General features: G+C 33.9%; 1 non-coding gene across 1 annotated transcript; it reads right to left on the minus strand.

Moving 5' to 3' along the window:
• Positions 1–317: 317 nt before the first annotated feature.
• Positions 318–423, minus strand: LOC131161080 (small nucleolar RNA R71). Its single transcript, XR_009138241.1, has one exon. It is a non-coding gene; the product is annotated as a small nucleolar RNA R71 (small nucleolar RNA).
• Between the last annotated feature and the right edge of the window lie 6,659 nt (positions 424–7,082).

Raw genomic sequence — 7,082 nt, forward strand, 5'->3', positions numbered from 1 at the left:
ATAGTCCTGCATCTGATTCCCGGATGTTTAGGTGGCACAATTTGAGATAAAAACTTCGATCATCTCGATGCTACCCAACTTTCATAGGAACTCTACTGAAAATCCTTATCAGCATCTAGATGAGTTCTTGGAAATTTGTTCCACCATCCGGATACCTAATTTTAGTGATGATGCTCTTTGTCTTAGGCTTTTCTTGTTCTCTCTGAAGGATATGGCCAAATATTGGCTGACATCCTTGGAATCGAACTCGGTGGCCAATTGGGCCACCATGCAATATGAATTTCTTAAAATGTACTTCCCAATTAGGAAGACTAACCAGCTTCGGAGAGCCATCACAAGTTTCTCATAGATGGATGGGGAACTCTTTTTCGAGACTTGGGAGTGCTTGAGGGACCTACTCCGTAAATGCCCACATCACCAGGTCCCCAAGTGGCAAGTAGTACAAATTTTTTACAAAGGGTTAGCCGAGAGAGATAGGTCTATGGTTGATTCGTCGTGCGGAGGTACTTTCCTCACTAAGCGCGAGAATAAGGCCTAGGTTTTCTATGAAGATCTAGATAAAAATTCTCAACAGCACATGGCTGCCACCTATAAACTACCTAATCCATCAACTTCTAAACCTAAGGGAGTCTACAAGTTAAGAACTAGCCATGACTTAAGCCCCACTTTACACACAATATCTCGAAAACTTGATCAGTGTTTGTCTCTACGACAACAATTGCAATCGATGGTGTGTGTAGCAGTTTGTGCAAACTATTTTGACCCTACACATACATGCTATAATTGCCCACACACTCCTCCCCAACTTAAGCTTGTGCATTGACATAAAGGTGACCCACCATTGGTAAAATCGAAAGACAAACAACTACAACTCAAATACTTATGGTTTCAGATGGAACGAATACCCTAGCTTCCCATTGAGGCCAAAAGCTCCAGGCTTTTAAGTCAAAAGACCTCAACAAAACTCTAGTGCTTCACTCCCTCAACCATATCCAAATTTCCAAGATCCCCCTGTTGCAATGTAAAAGCAATCATTGTTTCAACAACCACCTTTTCAATAAACTAACCATGATTCCTTTGAAGAAATGGTGTTGAAAACCTTACAAAGCATTGAAGTAGGTCGCCATGAGAAGTGCCAATTATTCCATTCTCACTCACAATCCATAGCTAAGTTGGAGGCCACTATGGAGCAACTCACTAGGTCAATTGGTGGGAGAAACAAAGGTAAGTTGTCAAACTTGCCGCAAACAACACCTCAAAGTCAATGCGGAATATAATGTGAGACCACAATAGACCCTTCATCGTATAAAGTACATGCTCAGTTAATAACCACACTTAGGAGTGGTAGGGAGATCAATAATAGGGTCAGGGAGACGATAATTCAAGAGAAGGGCAAAGAAAAGAAGAGGGCTGAACCTACAAAAGTAAGCACCTCTCTTTCTCATGAGTCAGAGGCAAACACTAAAGCATCTACCTTGCCACAACATGAAACACTTAGAAGCTAGCGTGAATCTCCTACCATACTTGATTTTCAAGCAATTTAATTTAGGAGAGCTGAAGCCCACCTCGGTAACATTAAATTTTTCTAATCAGCCAGTGAAAAAACCCTGGGGGTGTAATAAAGGATGTATTAGTTAAGGTTGACTAATTTTACTATTCTGTTGACTTCATAATCTTGGATATGGAACCCTATGATCCAACCAAAGACCAGATCCCTATTCTGTTAGCAGCAAATGTTTGTATTCAATGCAGGATATTGATCATGGACGTGTCCTTTGGTAACATGTAGCTTCAATTGAATGTATTCCATGCATCTTAGCATCCACCTGAAGACATAAACGATATGGACATCGATATGATCGATGAATGCATTGAGGGCGTGGCCCCTTCAATTCTATGGAGGAATCCTTTGGGGAAGATAATTCAACCTGAGAGCAACTTGAAAACTAAGGTGTAGTCCCAAGGGGGGGGGGGGAGGGGTGAATTGCATTTAAAAATATTCTTTTAATTCCTTTTAAGATTCCTTAACCTATTTTACTTCTTTTAATGAATTTTTGACTTCTTGTTAATTTATTCAATACACAACAAAAACTTAAGCCTTAATACAATTCAAAGCCACACAATTATTTAATCAATCAAGTAAACAACCAATCAACCAAACCAATCAACCATAATATGAGATTGAACTTTTGTTTATTTGCAGCCCTGTATATATGATTTTGCTTTCTCAAAATGAAGTGCAATATAAAATCCAATACCCTTTCCAAAAGCTTTAGACTTTAAATACACTCTTAGTTAAAGAGTCTTTGGGTGTTTAACCAATTAACATACTTCCTTACGGTTTCCAAAAAGTATGGATAAACCAATGTAGTCCCTTTCGGTTTTTGCAATCCCAAAAATAATTTAAACTTCAATATATTTAATTTCCAAACTCTGTAGTATTTATAATTAGGAATTTAAAACATCTGCGCAGTTTATATGTATGCTAAAAATAAAGAGAGTAAGGAAAAGAGAGAGACACCAGGTTTTTACGAGGTTCGGCTTATCCCCAGCCTACATCCTCACCTTTGGAAAACCACCAAAGAATTCTACTATATCAGTTACCTTTCCAGGTTTAAAAACATTGTTACACACTCCTTCAGTAGGCTAGAGCCCGCCTCTCCAAGTGATACCCCTCACTCGATCACTCCTTTAATTAGGCTAGAGTTACACCTCTCTAAGTGATACCCAATGCTTAGCCAACGATCCAAACACCTTGGAATCATCAAAATCACTATAGGAAAAAATTCAAAAGAATCTGTACAAGAGATGCTCTCAAAAGAGCTGATTAGTACAAATTAAATTTATATACTTCAAAGTAATTCAAATATGAAAATCAAATTGAAGCTCCAAGAGTATATCACCGAATGGTTCTTTGAATGGATGAAAGAATTTAGAATTATAGCACAAGATTCGAGATTGAGAGTCAGCAAAGCCTCAACAAATTTCTTACAAAATGAGAGTGAGAGAGCCTTTGAGAGTTTGGGAGCAATTAAGAGAGTATGAATCTTGTAATTGATTTTAGGTATTTGATTTAATTGATCTTGGGTGTATTTATAGGGTTAGAAAAGCATTTAACTTGATCCCCAAATTTACTTGGAGTAGTGTCCAAGTTTTGAACAAGTTTGAGCTCCAAGCAATCTATTTTTTAAAAAATATGTCCGTTATAAAATTTAAAATCTATCATGTGACAGTAGCCTAAGGGGTTCTCGTTAGTCGCCTATCAATGAATTACATAGCTAAAATACACAGGAAGTAGGGTGGCAGTCGGCTTGTCACCTTAGGGTCAGGCGCATGTCATTGAAGTTCTTTATTTTAAAAAAATGAGCAGAAGGGTGACAAGAGCTTGATGAAACCTAGTCAGTCTTCTCATTTTGTTTCATCAGACGCCTATCAAGGTCCAGATTGTGGCCTGACGACCTTCTGTCTATATATTTTAAAAGCTTTTAAAGTGGCAGCCTACTGACCATGTTCAGTCAGGCGTCTGTCAAGTAAAATTTTGGCTTTTAAAACAATTTTTTTTTTTTTTTTTTTTTCTCTCTTTTCTTATCTATTCTTGAAATGTTAATTTTTTTTCTTTGAAAAATATGTTCCAAAATTTTAAAAATTAGAGTCTCTAGGTCCCTTCATTCCTAATGAGCTTCAAAATGAAATTGCATACTTTGAATATACTTGAAGTACTTACAAACATGTCCTATTGACTCTCTTCAACTCTTGACCTCTTTAAGAATCTTCATGAATTTGCTGCTTTGAGTTCTTTCAAGTTCAGAGCTTCATTTTTTCTTGAGGTTTCAATTTTGAATATGATATGAGCTTTTAAAATTGATCACTTGAAGTATGCTTTAGATTCAATAACTGAAATATCCCAACTTTAAAGAATATCAACTAGCCTTACTTTGTTATCATCAAAATTAAGAGTCATAAGCCTTGGTTAGGCCAACAATCTCCCCCTTTTTGATGATGACAAATATGGAGCAAAAATAGGTGAACCTTAAAAGGCTCCCCCTTACAATAAGCATAAAAAGTTAGTTTTCGTTTTAGTACATTTTCATATACTTCATAATTTCATTATAGCATTCATTTCAAAATGTCATCATGCATGCTCATTCATAATCATTATTTCATAAACATCATGCTCATCATAATTATTCAAGTTCAAATACTTTCCTCCTTTTTATACATATCTCATGTTCAAATTTTCTTATACCATGCTCAATTTTTGCTCAAAATTTTTCCCCCTTTTGACATCAATAAAAAAAAAAAGTAAGATATCAAAATTAAGTAAGTTCAAATAAAATTATATTTTGAGCATATGAATATCAAACACGCATATGAAGTATACGTACACACTCAATTCATTATTTTTCAATATGACGTGTGTAGTGTTCTTCAATAAACAAATAGTCATGTATATTTGTAATTCATATATGTGTTGTAACATCTTTACTAACAACATTATCCTTCTTTTAAAATTTCATTAATTCATGACACCAATTAATTTTATTTGTGATACCAATTAAAACATTAAAGAATATTACTAATTGAACATTTCTTTAATTCATGATATCAATTGAAAAAATATGGAAAAATCATAAAACAAGTAATGAGTCATAATACTCCCCTTGAATTTAATACATTCAGTTTTGATACCAATTATGCTTTCTAAATTTACCATCCATGTTTCAAACATTAATTCATATCATTTATATGCTCATGGATACCAATATCAAATACTAATTTAATGTCATAATATGCTCATGGATATAATTATACTTGTCATGCTCAAATACCAATTTATATATTCATGGATACCAATATACTTTATAGATACTAATGCTAATGTCACATTATGCACAACTCATGAATACTAAATTATTTAGATGCAAATTTATCCATTTATCCATATGATCCATCATAAGCATATATGTTCAAGAATTAATCAGGTCATATCCAAATTCATGTTTTAAAATCATGCTTAATAGCTTTATGCTCAGGTTTTCAATATATAATAAATCACAAATCATCAATCATTTTCATGTGTTTGGAGATTTCAAGATATACACATGTGGCATATAGCATATCAGCATAACTAAGCTTGAAAAATTTTATCCTCATTCTCTATTTCAATTTTGTTCAATATCCTTGTATGATTTTCCATAGATTTGATATCAATTGAAATTGAAGCACTTTGTCATAGTATTTCATCTTGGTGCCCATACTTTCTTGAGTCCGAATTGTTTGGAAAGTGACGTTTCTTTAATTCTCCAAACTGGTTTTAATTTTACACATTTTATTTTTAATGGACATTCAAACTTTATATGTCCCTTCTTTTTACATAGGTAGCATCTGGTGTGAGTGTAAGCATTTGAAGAAGTACTAGCATAATTTTTAAAGGCTTTTGTAAAGTATCCCATATAGAGATTCTTTTTCTTTGTATTCTCAACCCCATTAAATCCTATGCCTTCTTTATTTAGAGACATTCTTTGTGATCCAATCATTTTGTCAAAATTTTCTTTTCCTTTTGTGAAATTGTAAATGATTTTGGCTTAATCCTCAATTTCTTTCTTAAGATCATAGATTTCATAATTTTCTACATTTTTACTATTTTCTTGGTTTTAGACATCTTAGTAAATTTATCCTCTAATTTAGAAATATATATATCTTTCATATTTTCCATAGAGTATCGGGATCTTAAGTCTTATAATTCTTTCATCAATTTTTCATTCTTGCTTTCTATTTTTTTGATTTTCAAATCTTTTTCACTTGCAGCAATCTTAATCGATTCTAACTCTTTCATCACTCCATCATTCTTGTTTTTCAATGATGTTTGATGTTTAGTTCCTTTGACTAACATCTTATGCACTTTAAATAAATCATTTTTTAACTCTTCATAAGATGGCATGCTTTCATCATTGGATTCATCACAACCATTAACCGATTTGGATGAAGAGCTTTCCTCATCGTCCCAAGCCACATAGCGTATAAGCAACCTCTTGGTCACTTGAATCATTATCGGAACTACTTGTACTCATATTGTCCCAAGTAGTGGCTTTCGTTACCTTTTTCTTTTTCTTCTTAGACTCTTTCTTAAGTAGTGGATATTCCAGTTTTATGTGTCCATCCTTTTTGCAATTATAACATGTGGGGACTTTATTCTTTGATTTCTTTGTATTAGTTTCTTCTTCATCTGATTTGGAGTTTTCGTTTGAAGCTTTGAAGGCTATAGATTATTGGGCTTTGGTTTTTCAATTCCTTTCATTCATTAACATTTCATATGTGAGGAGAGAACCTATAAGTTCATCGAAGGACGTATTTTTCAAATTTCTTCCTTCGGTTCTTGCAATGGCCTTTGGTTCCCATATAAGTGGCAATCCTCTAAGAATCTTATGGATCATCTCATAGGTGGAGTATGTTTTTCCTAAGGCATTGAGTGAGTTAATTTTGTGTGTGAACCTTGTGTACATGCTAGTGATTGATTCATCCGTTTTCATCTTAAAAGCTTCATATTCGTTGGTTAGGATACCAATTCTATTGTCTCTAACATCGACTATTCCTTTATAGGTTACCTCTAACTTATCTCAAATTTCTTTGGATGTTTTACAGGCCATGACTCTATTGAATTCATTAATATCTACGACACAATGCAAAGCATTGATAGCACTTAAGTTTACTTGTAGCATTTTGTGATCTATTTTAGTCATGTCCTTTTTCTCCTTGGGGATTTGTTTTCCATCTACTAGTTTGGTAGGAATTAGATCACCATCCATGACAACCTCCCAAGCTCTCCAATTCATAGTTTGAAGGTAAATTCTCATCCTTTGTTTCCAAAATGTATAATTTAAACCACAAAATATGGGTGGCCTAGTTAAGGATTGGCCCTCTCCAAAGGGAGCTACGTCTATGTGAGCCATTAAGATCTTTATACAACTACTTGTTAGGATTTGTTATAACCCTTCTCTAATACCAATTTAAAACCAAGGTGTAGTCCACAGAGGGAGGATGAATTGGATTTTAAAATTTTATTTTAAATCCTTTTAAGATTC

Source organism: Malania oleifera, chromosome 7, assembly GCF_029873635.1.
Source record: "Malania oleifera isolate guangnan ecotype guangnan chromosome 7, ASM2987363v1, whole genome shotgun sequence".
Lineage (NCBI taxonomy): Eukaryota > Viridiplantae > Streptophyta > Magnoliopsida > Santalales > Ximeniaceae > Malania > Malania oleifera.